The 16,108-nt window shown below is 38.9% G+C and overlaps 1 protein-coding gene across 6 annotated transcripts in view; it reads left to right on the top strand.

Moving 5' to 3' along the window:
• STARD13 (StAR related lipid transfer domain containing 13) overlaps positions 1–16,108 on the top strand; it is a 309,317-nt gene that overhangs the window by 247,889 nt on the left and 45,320 nt on the right. The window lies entirely within an intron of this gene.

Below are 16,108 nucleotides of genomic sequence, written 5' to 3'. Positions count from 1 at the left end.
AATTCCATTTAGTAAGGATGCATTGGATGATGCCAGTGAATATTAGGGCATTTAATCAAATAGTAAATAGCAATGCATGTCTAAACATTGATCATTTAATGCAGACACTGTCAGAAGAATTAAACAGATCGTGATGTCCTTTTGTCCTTTCTTTTTACTTAGAATATTGTACTGTTGCTTTCTAAGTCTCCTCAGACTCTTTAATAATGAAAGATTTCTTCTCTTGATTTGGACAGCTGTATAATTGGGGTGCTAAATCATCCTCAGAGATGTAGTCAAAATGATCCTACTATGTAACAATTTTCTAGTTTTCCTGCTTAGTTTAGAGCAGAAGGAGCAGATGTAAGCGATTGCAATTTGTTGTGTTGCCTTAAAAATCAAGCACTGATCATTGTAATATACTAGTTTTGAAACCAGTACTCTCTGGGTCTTTTGTAAATAGATGTAATTCAAATTCAAAATATCTGCTCTGGTAGGTATAGTTATAGCCCTTTTGATGAAATCTGATACACTAAGATAATTTAACAGAATTACAGGATTTGATTTGACTAATTCAAATCATAAACCACCAGCAGAATTTGGAAATAAAAATAATCACTATCTGAATTCTAGTCTTTACTGCTAGTTACACAAAATGCACCAGACAAATAACAGTCTAACTGTAGGCACTATTTATAAAAAGTTATGGGATCTGTGCACCAGCATATTCCATACTTGATGGGAGTGGAGACAATAGCAGTGACTGTGAAGCTGGGTCTTCGTTCAGGAGGTGCCCCATGCGAAGAAGAGGTCCAAGAGGAAAGCCCCATGACTGGGATCTCACCAATACTGCCCTTCCCTGTCTGCTAGTCAGGCTCTTGGCATTAACCTTACAGTCACCAGTGGATATGTTTATTCTGGTTCCAGGTATTTCTGCTTGAAGCCAGTGAGTTGGAGACAGATCTTTAATCCTAGAAAATTCTCAGAAAAGTGTAATGATCATAACGCCTGTACAGTTTCGCCTTCAGTAAAGTGTTGTGGTCACCATTGCACACGTCAAGTGAATCAGATGGCCTGTTTTTATTCTAAAAAGAGGCAATAGCAGAGCAGGGCTCCAACCTAAAAACATATGCTAAGATATCTCTACTCAGCAGGAGGGACTTCAGCTAATGTTATCCCTTGGAGTTACGCCAAGCTGTTAATTTAAGTGCTCAATGCATTATAAAGTTCCTGTAATGATACTCTGAAAAAGAGCGACTTAGATTTGAAATGATGCAGAAAGAGAAATGGAAGCTCAGGCAATCCAGGTCACTCGTGCACACTGCAGCATCCTCCTGGAAATGACCTGTCCGTGCCCACTGAGAGCATTTCTCCTGCAAACAGACTCCATGCTAATATCTCGATACACCCTCAATTTCCACTGTATAATAGCATTAATGACCTTGACAGAAAGCGTTTCCTGGGGATTAATAACCATTTGAGGTTTAATGACCTGAGGCTGTGCCTCAGGCCATCAGCTCCTCCAAGCTGCTCATTAAATCCTTAGGGTACACAGTCTGCTTCAATCATTCCTGCTTAAGTATTTGCTCAGTGTCACCTAATAACAATATTCTCCCTGAGGTATTTCCTCTTCAGAAGCCCTGGTGTTGCAAATGTGTTTGTCCTTTAGTCTTTTGAGAAGAGAACTTTCATTACTTTTTAGATGACTGTGTACTACAAATCGAAGTATTTACTCAGCATTTACTGTCACTGAGTTTCTGCTCTGATGAACACAGTAAAAATTAGACGGTTAAATTAATAAATAGTGACCGGAAATATGAACTATATGTTTTAGCTGCTTACACTCTCATAATATAAATCAAGAGCCAGTAGCCTCCCCCATCCTAAGACTGGTGGTTCAACCAGAGGTAATTTATTGAGAGGTGATATAGGACAGATTAACACTTTCTAGCAAACAGTGGCTTCATTCTAGCTCTAGAGGATACCCCAAATTCATATCTGTGCAGAAGGAACAATATAATAGAGACGACAACTGCCTGGTGAAGGAGAAATGCCATTGCTAGGACAATTTCTTACCAATGAACTTGTAAGTCAAAGATGATGTGTTGTCCTGTGTTATGGTACACACTTTTGAAGGGTGAACTTGTTTTTCTATCAAAGATTTTTCATTTAAGGGAACATTCTTCCCACACCCAGATGGCATCAAGCACAATTGGATCTTAGTTAAATCTGGTGCTTTGGTCTTACGTCATGTTCTCTTATTTATTTGTGCAGGAGCACAGCATGGCATGCTAAATAGGCATGACACAAACAACTTGCTATTAGAAGTTTCTTCACAAAATGTCTAAACTGAAAGAGAAGAAAAGCATGAGGAAGAAGGCAATTGGCCACAGTTGTAGGAATCTGATACAGGGAGCAAAGTGCAGTTATATATCTATAAATCAGTTATATTGTATTCGCATCAATTGTAAGAAACCTCTACTGAGGTTTTGCCAGCATAATGTTTGCACATTAGTCTCTCTTGTGCACTGAGCAACCAGTTAACTTGATACGTCTATGGAGAGCTAGAAGCAGTGCTCTTAGCGCGCTGGGAAGTGGAGATGCTTGCCTCCTTGAGAGGTCTGTAAAGACCTGGCCTCCATCTCAATTTAACACAAAACCAGTCATGCTGGCCCTATGCTTTGACCTAATATCTTTGCCCAGACACAGCCCACATTTTTTTCTGGGACATTCTAAAAATGAGAAGTACTTGGAGTTGTTTAAAAACTTAACATACTTAGAGAAAACCTGACTACCAAGAATGTATAGTATCGACTGCAGGGGAAAACTTAATAAGGGCAGTTTAGTTCTGGTAGGTGAGATATACTTATGTAAACCAGCGGATGAATTGATGAATAAGACACAGATGGACTGAACAATTCAAGTACTTGCTTCCTTGCTTGGGTTTAAGATTAGTGAATTCTGAGGTAAAGTAACTCTAGTTCAATTACATGCTTTGTGTGGCAAATACATGCTGTTGTCGTAAACACTGAGCATCTGTACAGGGATGTTCCTACATAAATCTCAAATCTCTTTGCAAACATGGATACAGATCACTTACACCATCACTACAAATGGAGAAAATCAGGTGCGCATGGGTGAAATTACGGACTTTAAGTCATTCAGTACATTAACAGGAGATATCTCAAAGAAGAATTTGTTTCATCTCACTGGAAACATCTCTAGCTTTATATGCCTGTTCCTGCAAAATTCACTGTGTAGCCCCTAGAGAAGAATGAGTACTTTCTGAAAAGCCATTTTACCTCTTTTAGCCATTAACTTTAAAATAAAATAAATATTTTCATGGACGTATACTACCTCTTTCTTTCTATATCCTTCGGGAGGACTTGAGATGAATAGTTCCAATGCAGTTGCAGATAGCTGAGATGATTCCCACCCTTTATATCTGGAAATCCCCATGTATTCTGCATGGACGACAAAATGGCTGCTGTGAAGATGGGTCAACTAGGTATTTAAGTATATACTTAATGCTAAGCTTCTGATATGTCCTATTGAAACTTGGTTTATAAAACCAGCCCTTCTGCTGAGACCCATAGCATTTTGTGGAACAAGGAGATTTGACCCAGCCTTAGCTCCAGCTCTCTTGGCTCTTGTTGGATTGAGATATGCATACGGGACTGTTCCCACATAGATTTTAGGTGTAAGAATACACTTCTGGTTGGAATTTCCTTTCTAAAGTCTGTTGAGAATTCAAATGAGAGCCAGATGAGTTTTTTCCTGTTCATTCAGAAGAAAAATGCAAAAGATCATGAGAAACTTTAAAACTCCAGCACTCCCTGAAAGTCCTCACCACAAAAGATTTTCCTGAAAAAGTTCTTCCCAGGGAGATTCAAGCTTGCAGGTGATAAGCATTCATTATGTTTTTTTACCTGTGATGAGGAAAGGTCAGATTGGTAAACAATGAATGAAGGAAATGCTTTGAAATACATTCAAAATAATAGTAGCTGTATAGACTCAGTTTCGAGGGTACTTTTAGCAATTGCCTTTGGCTTGGTGTTGATTGGAGAAAGACTAATGCAAGCCCCATCTCTGTTCCCAAAATCATAGTCAGCCAATGGAACAGCACAGCTGTAAGTTTTACCTTTCGGCAGTGTTGCCTTCTCTGCACATCCTCCAGTGCAGGTAGACCAGCAGCTTCCAGGCAGGTTTGTTTGTGTTGTTGTTTGTCTTTAAAGATTAAGTCCTAACAGAAAATAAGGAACTCTATTTTTCAGTGCACCAGTGTGATTCCTTAGTAGTAAGTGAGCTTTCAAAGCATAATGCAGCACCCACAGGCTACCATGTTTCTTTTATTTCTCAGTACTATTACAGTGTTAAGAAATAGTACAAAATACAGCCTGTTTCCTAAATCAAAGTGTCTTTAATGTGTTTAGTTTTAACCAATCTTTCAGAGAAACCTTGGCTCTGAAGTTGGTTATTTAAAATCTTTACCTTCCATTTTGCTGGGATTCCATTGACAGCTTTAGGCTGCTTCTTTAGAAAACTGAACCAGGCATTTTTGCAGTGAAATCTGTAGGAGAGACCACCTTTTGTAGGCAACTGCCTACTTTCTGTTTCTCTTTTTCTGGAGAACAACTTATCTCATCATACTTCTGGCATATCTGAGGCTAGAACCTGCCAAAGTCTGAGAGTGAAATAAACCATAAAAAAAGTCAGAGTCTGAAAAGTACAGACCAAGGTCAAGTCTAGAAAAGGGCTAAACTTGGAAAACCAAGTTCTTTGCCTTTTCCTTCAAAGTGTACACAACCAATTTTGAATCCTTGTGCTTATCTGTGTATCTCATTACTGTAGCACTGGACAGGGAAACATGGCTCGTGTTCTTAGCACATACATTCATTCTCCTGGCCTTGAAAGGGCATAAAGCCAGAGCAGCCCTTGGATCTTGCTCTTTGTGGAGCACATCTGGAGACAGGGAAGGGCCGTGAGCTGATCCCAGAGGCAGTGCAGCTGCCAGAAGGGAGCTTCCAAATGGAGGAGGTCCGAGTGGCCCTGTGCCCCTGCAGATGGCTCCCACCTCACTGGATGTGATGTCTTAAAGAGGGAGGTAACCTCACAAACTCCTTCTGAGCAAGGACAGCTACTGTTGTTCATGGACTTATTTAGCCAAAGACCAAACAAATTTTGCCCAACAAATTCAATCTCTGCCCCAAGATTTTGAATAGCAGCCATCTCTCATCTCTTCTTTAAACAGGGTATTTTAATGCTCTGGAGAGCTGCAGTACAAGGCATGCTGCCTTCCATCTCCTTAATCCTCTGTAAATTTACTTGTAACAGCTCCTGCCAAAATACAGAATGGCACTCGCACAGCACATGCTTCTTCAGTGGTGAGCAGAAAGCAGCTTCTGTTCAGAAGGAATATGTTGCAAGTCCATGAGTGACAAACTGTGAATGCTGCAGGTTATGAAATGTTCTGAAACTGAGCAAGCCATAAACACTTCATTTTTCAGAAATAGTCACATTACTTCTATCATATGGCTTGGCAAATGTATATGTGCAGACCTGGTGTGTCCACGTAGCACACGTTGAACAAGTACCAAGTGCTGAAACAACAGCGTGCCAGGAGTGCTGCAGAGTTTGGTGGAAATATTTCAAGTATGCACTTCAACACTCTTCTCAGTTTTTATAAAAAAACCCATGGTCTTTATTTATTTATTCTTCATTAGCCTCTCTCTTGGACTAAACTGACCTCAAACGATAGCACAGAGTTATATTCATTGATCTGCTAAATGCTCTTCAAATGATCAGGAATCGGGTCATGGCTTAGGACAGCTCATAACTCCAAGTGGGAAATATTTGCTGGATGGGCAAGTGTCTTGTGTCTGTCTATGGCCAGATGCTCCTGTGAAAAAAAACAGTCTAGAGATCAGTCAAGGGCTGAACCAAATCTTTAACAGCACCAAAAAACCTGTCATGTTTGATACTCAGACCACCTAATTGTTGAAGTCACAAAGGATAAAAGACCACCTTATGGGTTCTTGTGTAATTGGAGCATATTTTTGACCAGTGTCCACTTCAGCATATGGAGTCTCAAAATGTTCCTTCCTAAAGAAGGAAGAACACTTATTCCCTTTTTAATTGAAGTGTAAGTGGGTTTTGATGTGTTTCATTTCTCTCCAAAGGTCTGCCTGAGCAAGGAATTAGTCATTTAATTTCCAAACGTCCAGCTGGTAGCACTGCCTAGTGACCAAACCATCTTTTCCCGTACTCGGGCAAATAATGATTCAGATGAGTGACAATGTGCTCTCCAGCAACCAGAGCAAAGGGACTCTGTCTGTGAGATGGCAAGTAAAACTGTCCGACTGTTTTCCCATCAACTATTAAAAGATTTAGAAAGAGCTGAAATTCAGCCAGGAAGTTTAAAAGCACCAGGGTCTGTATTTCACTGGCATGTGCACAGCCAACACTTCTTTATTTCCTCCTGTTATCCCACTGGAGACATTGACATGAAAACAGTAGGTTTGTGCTTCAGTAGCTTTGGTGTCTCCTGCTGTCTCCCGCACAGACCCAATTTCCTTATACTGGCAGGGACAAGGCACTTGTAGGTCTCCGGCCTTCCTGTCATCTTCTTCCAGAGTAATATATGCCACATAGCTGAAGGGCAGACTCCAGCTTTATAGAGTGATAACTGCAAACATCTAACTTACTTAGGCTCTTTCATGCTGTTTGAAAAAAGAGCAATTTATGTCTTTCCTGCTTGTAGCTAAAATAATGGTAAAAAAGTGTGAAGTGCTGTTAGTCCAGAGTGACGCACTAATTAGTTCTTTGCTAACTCTGTTTTATTGCTGGCAATGATTATTGTCGAGTAATTAGAGGATTCCTATGAATCTGGTTTCCATTTGCTCTGTGGTGTAACAAGGGAAGGGGAATGAGAAGTGTCAGTACTATGGATACCCAGTGTTATTTCTACTATAGTTGAATTTTATATTAAAAGGAACAGTCATTTAGTACAATGGTTTTAATCACTGGAAACAGACCTAGGTGAGATGCAGAATGGAAAATCTACATTTTTCACTACATTAAAAGTCTGTTCTCTACTTGAAGGAGCACATAAAACTGCCATGGCTGCCTGTAAAAAAAAAAGTGTGGAAAGGAAACTAGAGACTTCGGCCAAAATGCTAAAAATAATAGCTTTAACAACATAGCCAAGTTGTCTGTTCCTTCCTCCCTCCAGTGTGAACGAATAAATGTTTATGTACAACTTTCATGTAGGAATTGCTTTAGCATGAGTTCTGTATGTTGCTCTTTAGCCATATGGACTGCGCTTTCAGTGCAAAGGGGATTGGATGAAAGAAAACGATGTACGAAGAAAAATCCTGAGAAGTATTTTAGTTCAGATATTTGAAACATTTCAGCTCATTGGTAAAACTGTTTACTCTATAATCTTCTCTTTGTGTTTTCAAAATGCTTTTACATGTCTATGTGCCAAAGTGCATTGAATATCCGTGTGCTGCAATCCTAATTGCTGCTGTCTGCAGCCACCCAGTAGCAGAAGGCAGGATCAGGTGAATCAGCATCAAAGGTGCTTGGGAAGGCAAATGACAGTTAAATACATCAAACATCTTCGAAGAGCTACACTCTACCAGTTCAGAAATTTAAATATCCTTAAAATTCCGGCCTTTGAGTTCACCACTTGGATATTGAAAGTTATCTATATCTATTCAGTAGAATTAAACAAAATTTCCATCATGTGGTAGATCATGGAAACTGTCTGAACAGCTGTCTGAACAGTAGCTCCACTGCTACAGAAAAAAAGAACCCTTAATTGACTTTCCCTCATTTAGTACTATTTTTGTGCTGGAGAGAAGTGTTGGGAAGGCACTTCTTTCATAAAACTGGGTGCCTTTGTGAAGGCAGAGTGAGGAAAGATTTTCTTTTTTTAGTACGTGAGTAATTGTTTCCTTTAATCTCTTTGTTTTTCTCATCACTCTGTAGAGATCAGTGTACAGCCACATAATTAGGGGCTCTGGACTAGATCACATTGAAATGCAAACTAGTGTGACTCCACTGTTTTTACAGCACTGCGCAGTCAAAGCAAAGAGTAAAATTTAGTTCACAGTAACATTTTTACATAAGCATGTGTTATTTCTTCAGTCACTGGAATAATTTTAAGAAGTGGTAGAACTATTGAACAATGGATGTTTTCTGCTCCAATCTCTGCTCCTGCAAAGCCAGCTTATCACATCTGGCACTGACAGGGGTTCAATCTAACTCCAAAAAGGAAAATGGACCAAGTTCAGAATACCCAGTTAAAGAAAATAATATTTATGCTTTGCATTAATTTACTTATTTTTCATTTCTTCATACAGCCAGAATATGACATCCAGGCAGCTCTCATTAGTAATATTCTTGTGGTAAATACCAGCTGGAAAAGCAGGTTAAACAGATATGGGTCTTTGACGTTTAATCATTTCAGAAAAAATAATAAGAAGAAAAGTAGATATTCACAGGTTGTGTTAACCTTCATTTTATAAAAGATTTTTCACTACAGTCTCGAGACATGATGAAATGCTAGTAATGTTGATATACTTCAATGATAATTACGACATGGTTGTTAATCGGAAAATGTCATCTGGGTATGTAGGTACAGCCCTCCTGTTACTGGATTGTATGTAAATGACAATTTCAAGACTGTGTGAACAACTGACATTCTGCTGTTGGGGGTTTAGGTTTTTCAGAAGTATACAGGATATCTTTCTCAATATCCCCTTTCATAGAAAAGGCTAATAAGGAAACAGTAGGATCTAAAGGCAGATCTGCTTGTACTGTTAATCAGCTGACAGTAGCAGATCATACTGATAACACCAGGTGGGAGCTCAGCACTTTGCATTACATGCACTGTGCACAAGCCATGGATTTGACCTCTGTGATGAATATTTGAGGTCTTCTGTATGTGCTGTATTTTATCAATGTTTCTTGCAATACAAATTACTCATCTCACAGAGAACTCCAAAGAAAATGCTTTAATCTTAATTTACGATAAACAAGTACTGAGAAGTCTTTTTTTGTTAATACATCAAAGTGTTTATCTCCAAGAGGAGCTAGTTTCATATTAATGTTCAGCATTTAATATAAATTTACAGTATGAAGACCACCTCAGATGGGTAGAGGTTGTCTTATGTATATCTGATTGCCCGCATGCAATTTGAACATCTACAGTACATGAAGAGTATAATCAAAGAATAATTAATATGTTGATAAGGGATTGCATTTTGTTCTATTTGACTGCATAATTCAGAGAGAAGGTTTACAATGACAACATCTATCTTTTGGGGTATTGTTTACATTTTCACTCAAATTACAACATGAAGCATTCTCCTGCATTCCATAATGTCTTTCATCTCAGGAGCTCCAGTTACTGCCTGACCAATTAACTTCATTACTGTACACATGCAAAACACATCGAGTATTCTGGAAGAAACTAAGTGAGGCGTTGAAGTCTGAAACCTGACCTCTGGTTTAGGACACTGAGCTTGAAAACCCTGACTTCCAGAGACATTAAATCTGTCTTTAATTGGAGTTACAAGTACCCATGCGAGTCTCAGGCCACTCCAGAGACCTTGTGCATCTTGTATGCTGCTTGAATTCAAGCTGTCTGCAAATCTCCCCTAGCCTTGCAAGAGGTGACATTTTTCAAAAACTTGCGAGGATGGTGGGTAGCTCCAAGCTGCATGTAGTGGGGTCCATCTGCTGCATCCAAATTCAAACCAGATCTCAAGGGCAAAGTACAAGACCAAACTCCTTGTACAATTTATGTGCACTGAAGAAACATACCTTGTGTACAGACTGAAGAATTTACTGCTTCTGTAATTAAAGTACTAGCAGTCTCATTACAGAGTTAGTCCAGGTAAAATGATAATAACACAATTCCAACTATAAAGTTATGGCAATCTTCCAATAATGGTACAGTTGGAATTGATACATATATACTTCCTATTAGCTACACCTCTCCCTGGTGTTATGAATAACCTTCCTGTGACTCTCTGGGTCCTAAAATCAATGGTGCTAGTCTTCCTCAAAAACAAAAGGAGTGTAGAGGAGCTTATAGCTAGTCTTTGTCAGAAATTCTCCATTAAGAGAAATATGATGTTGATGGTGGAGCAACCCAACCTCATTGTTGGGTTATTTTTACACATTTCCTCAAATAAGTCACAGAATCACAGAATGGTTGAGGTGGGAAGGCACCTCTGGAGGTCATCTTGTCCATCTCTGCTCAAATAAGGCCACCTATAGCTGGCTTCCTCGGACCATGTCCGGATGGCTTTTGAATATCTCCAAGGAAAGAGACTCCTTCACCTCTCTGAGTAATGTGTACCAGTCTTCAGTCACCACCACAATAAAAGTGTTTCCTTATGTTCAGACAGAGCCTCCTATATTTCAGTTTGTGCCCATTGGCCCTGTTCCTGTTACTGGGCACCACTGAGAAGATCCTGGCTCTGCTCTCTTTACACCCTCCTTTGAGATATTTATACACACAGATGAGATTCCCCAAGACTTCTCTTCCCGAGGCTGAACAATCCTGGCTGTCTCAGTCTCTTTTCATCTGTCAGATGCTCCAGTCCCTTAATCATCTTCATAGCCCTGTGCTGGATTCTTTGCAGTAAATCTGCATGCTTCTTTTACTGAGGAGGCCCCCATCTGATGTGGCCTCATCTCCCTTACCTGCTGGCAATACTCCTAATGCAGCTCAGCATGCTGTCTGCCTTTCTTGCCAGTAGGGCACATCTCTACCTCATGTTCAAGAACCAAACCTCCTGGTTCTTTTCTGCAAAGCTGCTTTGCAGCCTGCAGGCCACTCATTTGCTCTTCCACTCTTCAAAATTAGTGCTCCAATAGAAGATATATAACATGAATACGTAAGATGAATATATAACATGAATAGATACATGTAGGTGCACTGTTTCAATGACTACTTATTAATATCTGTTAGGGAAATATCGATGGTACATTTATAAAAATGACTACATAGCAAGTCTGTATGGCGAGTGTACACTTGAAAGTTCTCTAAACACTATTGGACTCAACATTTTCCTTCTAAATATGAGCTCAGCAGCTATTTTGGCCTTCAGATCACTCTGGTCCATGCTACATAGAAGTTTAGACGCCATCTAGATCTCTTAAATTGGAAACCCAAGAGCAGACACTCATAAAATGAGAGTCTGTTTTCAAAATTTGGCTCATAGTGACTCCATGAGTCACCAGAAGTTTTGAAGTACATCCCAAGGGATGGGTTTGTTACCCCTTCTCTACCTATTTGATAGTGTTCCTTCCACATTAAAAATACAATGTGTTTTCTATTACAGCCCTTAAAGACTCACATTTTCCATATCTTTATCTAAACACATTTTTCAGTGGACATAACATGCTCACATGTCAAAGCCCTGTTAATTCTCAAGTCAGCAGTGCTCAGCTTTTGAATGGCAGGCCAAATAGGTGGGAAGGGCAGCACAGTACTAAAGAATGGGTGGGTGGTACTCTGTCCTCTGAGTTTGTGCTGAGCCAAGACTCATGGGGGCTGTCAGAAGGCAAGAAAGGGAATATAAATCCTAACAGGGAATGAGGAGGGTGTGAAGGGAACTGAGCTCTTAATCACTTCTGCTCATTAGCCATACCAGAGTATTTTTCCTAAGACTAAAGGGAGGAGAGCTTGGTGTCCTTGTCAGCTCCCTCTACATATATATATTATTTGAATGTTATCTGTCTCATAAATCCTGGTAGTAGTTTCAGCTGGATAAAGTATTCTCCTTGTTTCTTGTCATAAACTGCTGCAGTATTCTTCTATGCATCTGCCACATTTCATCCTAATGCAGCTGCATTTCACTCAGGGATGAAGTGTTTCCTATATATAACTTTTGCATCAGTTTTTATAACCATTTAAAGTGCCTCAAGATGAGATGTGGGATGTGGGCTATTGTTTTATTAGTGTCATCACAAAGCATTGAATTGAACAAATCAATTGTAAGCTAAGCAAAAAATCAGTTTTTAAGTGATATTTGAAGATAGGGAGATATTTTAGGGGTTGGGAGGGTTTTAAAATCTTGCTTAGGAATATAAGATGGCAAAAAAAGGAAACAAACTAGCACGGAGTAAATTTGTGTAAACTGGATGGACATGTGGGACACTGGGTAGCAAAAATGTCAGAGGAATGAATGGCGGAAAGTTAGATTTAAGTGACTTCAGAATAGAAGACACAGAAAGAGAAGAAGAAAAGGAAACCAGCAGTAAATAGAAGTGATAATGATGATTAGTAGCAACCAAAGACCTGGAAAGGACACTCAAAGGCAGAACTGAATCTCTTGGATTTATCACATTGCTGAAGCACATAACCTAGATGTGACTTTCCAGCATTACTTAGTGCTGTTAAATGTCTTTGCTGTATTATTGATGTTATGTCTGAGGCTTTCAAAAGTCAAGACAACTTGGTGTCCAAATCTCATTGCATTCTAATGTTTAGGTTCCTGATTGAGCTGAACACACCTACCTCAACAGAAGGAGTTACTTATGATTCTACATAATGGAGAATTCCCTGTGGAACCAATTTTAGGCTGAAGGCAATTAAGGGCAGTGATGGCTGCCTGGAATTACTTTCAATTGGGAGTCCATCAGGTTATTTCTTGCTCCTGAGGTCTCTATGTGGCCCTGCTGGCTTGTTCTACTGGCTGCTTCAATGGCTTCACCTCTCAGCTTAAAGAACTAGTGGGAGTGTAGCACATTGTACAAAGGTCTCTCGTATACTGCAAACTCTAGGTGTTTTCCCTATTGTTGTGATGCTATTTGCACAGCTGCCTTCATGTTATTAGCATGAACGATACCATTCTGTTGTATACCTAGCTCTGATGAGATCTAGGTGTGAAAAGTGTTAATACAGAAATAGGGTTCCTAGACCTGTAAAGTTTCACGCCTGGTAAACCCACTATAAATCTCAGGCCTATCAGCTCTACCAGTATCCAATTAATTTAGGAAAGGAATTCAACATAATCCTTTTACCCAAAGAGGACTTTGGTTTGTAACTCCTTGCTCAAATGACACACTTTTCTTCTTGGGAAATGCAGACTTGCTCAAGATAAAAGGCTGTTGAGAAGTCTTACAGCTGGGCTGTGTGGAATTTGGTTATACTAGGGAACAAAACAATAGTCCTAGTGGTTGAAAGAAACATTTTGTATAGTCCCAGACTATGTCTAATCAATAGGAATGTCAGGGGCTCAGAAGAAAAAGCTACGTAAGGGGTCATCTAACTGGGAAAAAAAATTATCTCCTAACACTGTTTTTGGTTTGGTTTCATTTATTCAATTCTGGAGAATTCTTTTTCACATCTGGGGTGGTAGCAGTAAGTAGTCAGTCCTTTAGCAAATAATTTTATAGATTGTATTAAAAAAAAATACTTTATCAGTTCAGATTGCCTGCCTTCTTTTTCATTCCTCCCTTTTCATTAATCTCCCTGTCCTTGTACTGCAAGGTAGAGTGAACAGATGTTCCCAATTTCCTACTTTTTATTACCCCTGATCTTGTCCCCTTTTATCATAACCCTTCCCTGTTCATCTGCTCTCTAAGGTAAACAGTCTCAATATTTTAATCTGTTAACATATGAGATTATTTTTCCATGCTTCTCAGTTTCAATCTTTTTAAGAAGTCAGAACATGAATGAACGTCATCTGACTATTGCTCATTGAGTGTAAAGAATTACAGATAAAGAAACTACTCATGAGCTTGAAAGGATAATTTTCTGTTGACATTTGAATTATATTCAACCACAGTAGTTTAAAAGGTCCATATTTTATTGCATTATTACTGGTACCTCAATATTCTGCAAAAGCTTAAGGTCTATTAAAATAACAGTTTGACAGCTTTATTTGTTCCTTGCTTGCAAAACATAATGTTGCCTCTAATAGTATTTATATGGCATGATATAAAATAATTCCAATGAAAGCCCACTTTTGAAAACCTTATTATCAGGATTTATTGAAGAGTATGCACTCTAGTGTAGTAAAATAATATAAATGCATTGTATGCTTATGTTTTATTCTATTTGTGATATATTTGTTCTATAAATGGTATTTTTATGAGTGCATGGTACAATTACCTTTGTGCTACTATCAGAATTCTTCTGGAAAAGTCCTGCAGAGTAGAAGGGAATGAGGTAAATCATTGGATATCTACCTAAAAGCATTCCCTCAAATGGAGTCCTCACAAAATTATGCTAAAAGCCTAAATAATTTCAGACCCACCAATACCCTTTGCACAAAATTTTATACCTTCCTATAAAAAAAAAATATTAGAATTTCCCCTTTTAAAGAATTCTGGTGGGTTCAATGCAACGTGAAAATGTTACAGAAAATTGTTTCTGCCTTTATTAAATTGCATGAGACTTTTTCCTTAGAGAATATGAGAAGCTTTGTGTTTTCCCATGATTTACAACAACCTGCTTGCAATAGTTAAAGGAGACAATAATCTAGTAGTGAAGGTTATCACCCTGCTTCTTGCAAGCTATATGTGAGACACTATTTACCTGTGAATTTCCTGTTTGACCTTGGAAAGTCATTATTTCTTGTATTTACAAATATTTTCCTGTTCTTTACTATTTAGCACCTCTACCCTACCAGAGCCTAATTTCTTAGATTCGAAGTAGCTTTGCCAATGCCATTCAATACAACATACTAGCCTTTAGTATTACATGACAGCTGAGCAACAAAGGTGTGATGAGTTTAGATATCCAAGAACATCAGAAATTTGAGATTTAGTCTGCCCAGACCAGATTTAAGGGTATTAGCAACTGAGGAGTGACATAGCCATATTTTTATGGGCAGTTAAAGGACTTGGGCACCTAATTCCCACCAGTCTTGTCTCTAACCTGCATAGGTACTTTACTTATGTGCTTTAAATCCCCATTTGTAAGATACAAGTAAGAGTTACATGGATCAATATCTTGAAGACTATGAGATGTAGGAGCAGGAGAGTGAATGAGGGGCATTGAAATACCTCAAACTGGGCTGTGAGAAGAAGCTGAAACATGCTAGACCTGTTCTTACATAGCTTCAGCCTGAACTGAGCTTTCCTGTGGATCCCATCTGCCCTCATCAGTAGTCTTCTGTGAAGATGCAAGGGTAGTGGCATCTCTTGAGAGTGATGTGACTAGTGTTTGGGGTAAAAAAGATGCATCAAGACCAGCTAGGCAAGGGTGAAACTTTCCTGTACAGTGTTTACAGCTGCCTTGCACGTGCCTCAGGTTTGAGACACAATCAGTGTTTCCTCACCAGGAGTATTCTCTGGTTCACATTTCGTACAGGTCCACAGTGGCTCCTGAGAGTAAAAAGCTGTTATTCAATACAGGGTTGAGCTGAGTCTCCAAACCTACCCTAAAATGCCAAGTAGGTGTTGTTCTAGAAAATGCAGTATGAACTCTGTCATCTCAACAGTTTTTTCTCCTCTTGATGGAGAAAGTAAGACAAGGACTAAAAGTCAATAACCTGCAAACTCTCTGGGCTGTAATCAAGCTGTTACTTTACTCCCAAACAATGCTTGCAAGACTGAGACCTCTTCTCCCTAACAGACTGACTTGTGATGGCCGCTGGAGCTCAATGATATGGCTGCACGGTAAAATATACTCCTTTCCATTGACTTGATTAATCATTTTCTTTAACATTTCCAGATGTTTTATCTTAAGTCTACTAAATTAGATTTAAGTGGTGAGTAATATAGGGGAATAAAAAAGTGAGCATAAACAGTGATTTGTTACAGACAGATGAATAATAAAGGTTATGACATACATTTGACATAAACACAATAGATGGCATAATTATGTGCCTTATTTATTCTAGTTGCTAATTCTTCCACTGCATTGTGCAATAAAAAATATAGTTAAAAAAAAGGGAGAAACACCAAAACAGAGGACAGAAGAGACAGAAGGAAAATGGCAGAAAGCCAGAAACAAGATGAAACGCTGATGTCTAGACAGGAAAATGAAAAGGAATGTAGTATCTAGGTCTTCACACCACTATTCATGGACAGTAATAAGGTCCCAAACTAGAAAATTAATTTATTTACATGATTTTGTCTTGACAGAGCAGTTCTTTCC

The sequence above is a fragment of the Cuculus canorus genome, chromosome 1 (assembly GCF_017976375.1).
Source record: "Cuculus canorus isolate bCucCan1 chromosome 1, bCucCan1.pri, whole genome shotgun sequence".
NCBI lineage: Eukaryota > Metazoa > Chordata > Aves > Cuculiformes > Cuculidae > Cuculus > Cuculus canorus.
Note: the sequence above shows the minus strand (reverse complement) of the source record. Positions and strands in the feature narration are given on the sequence as shown.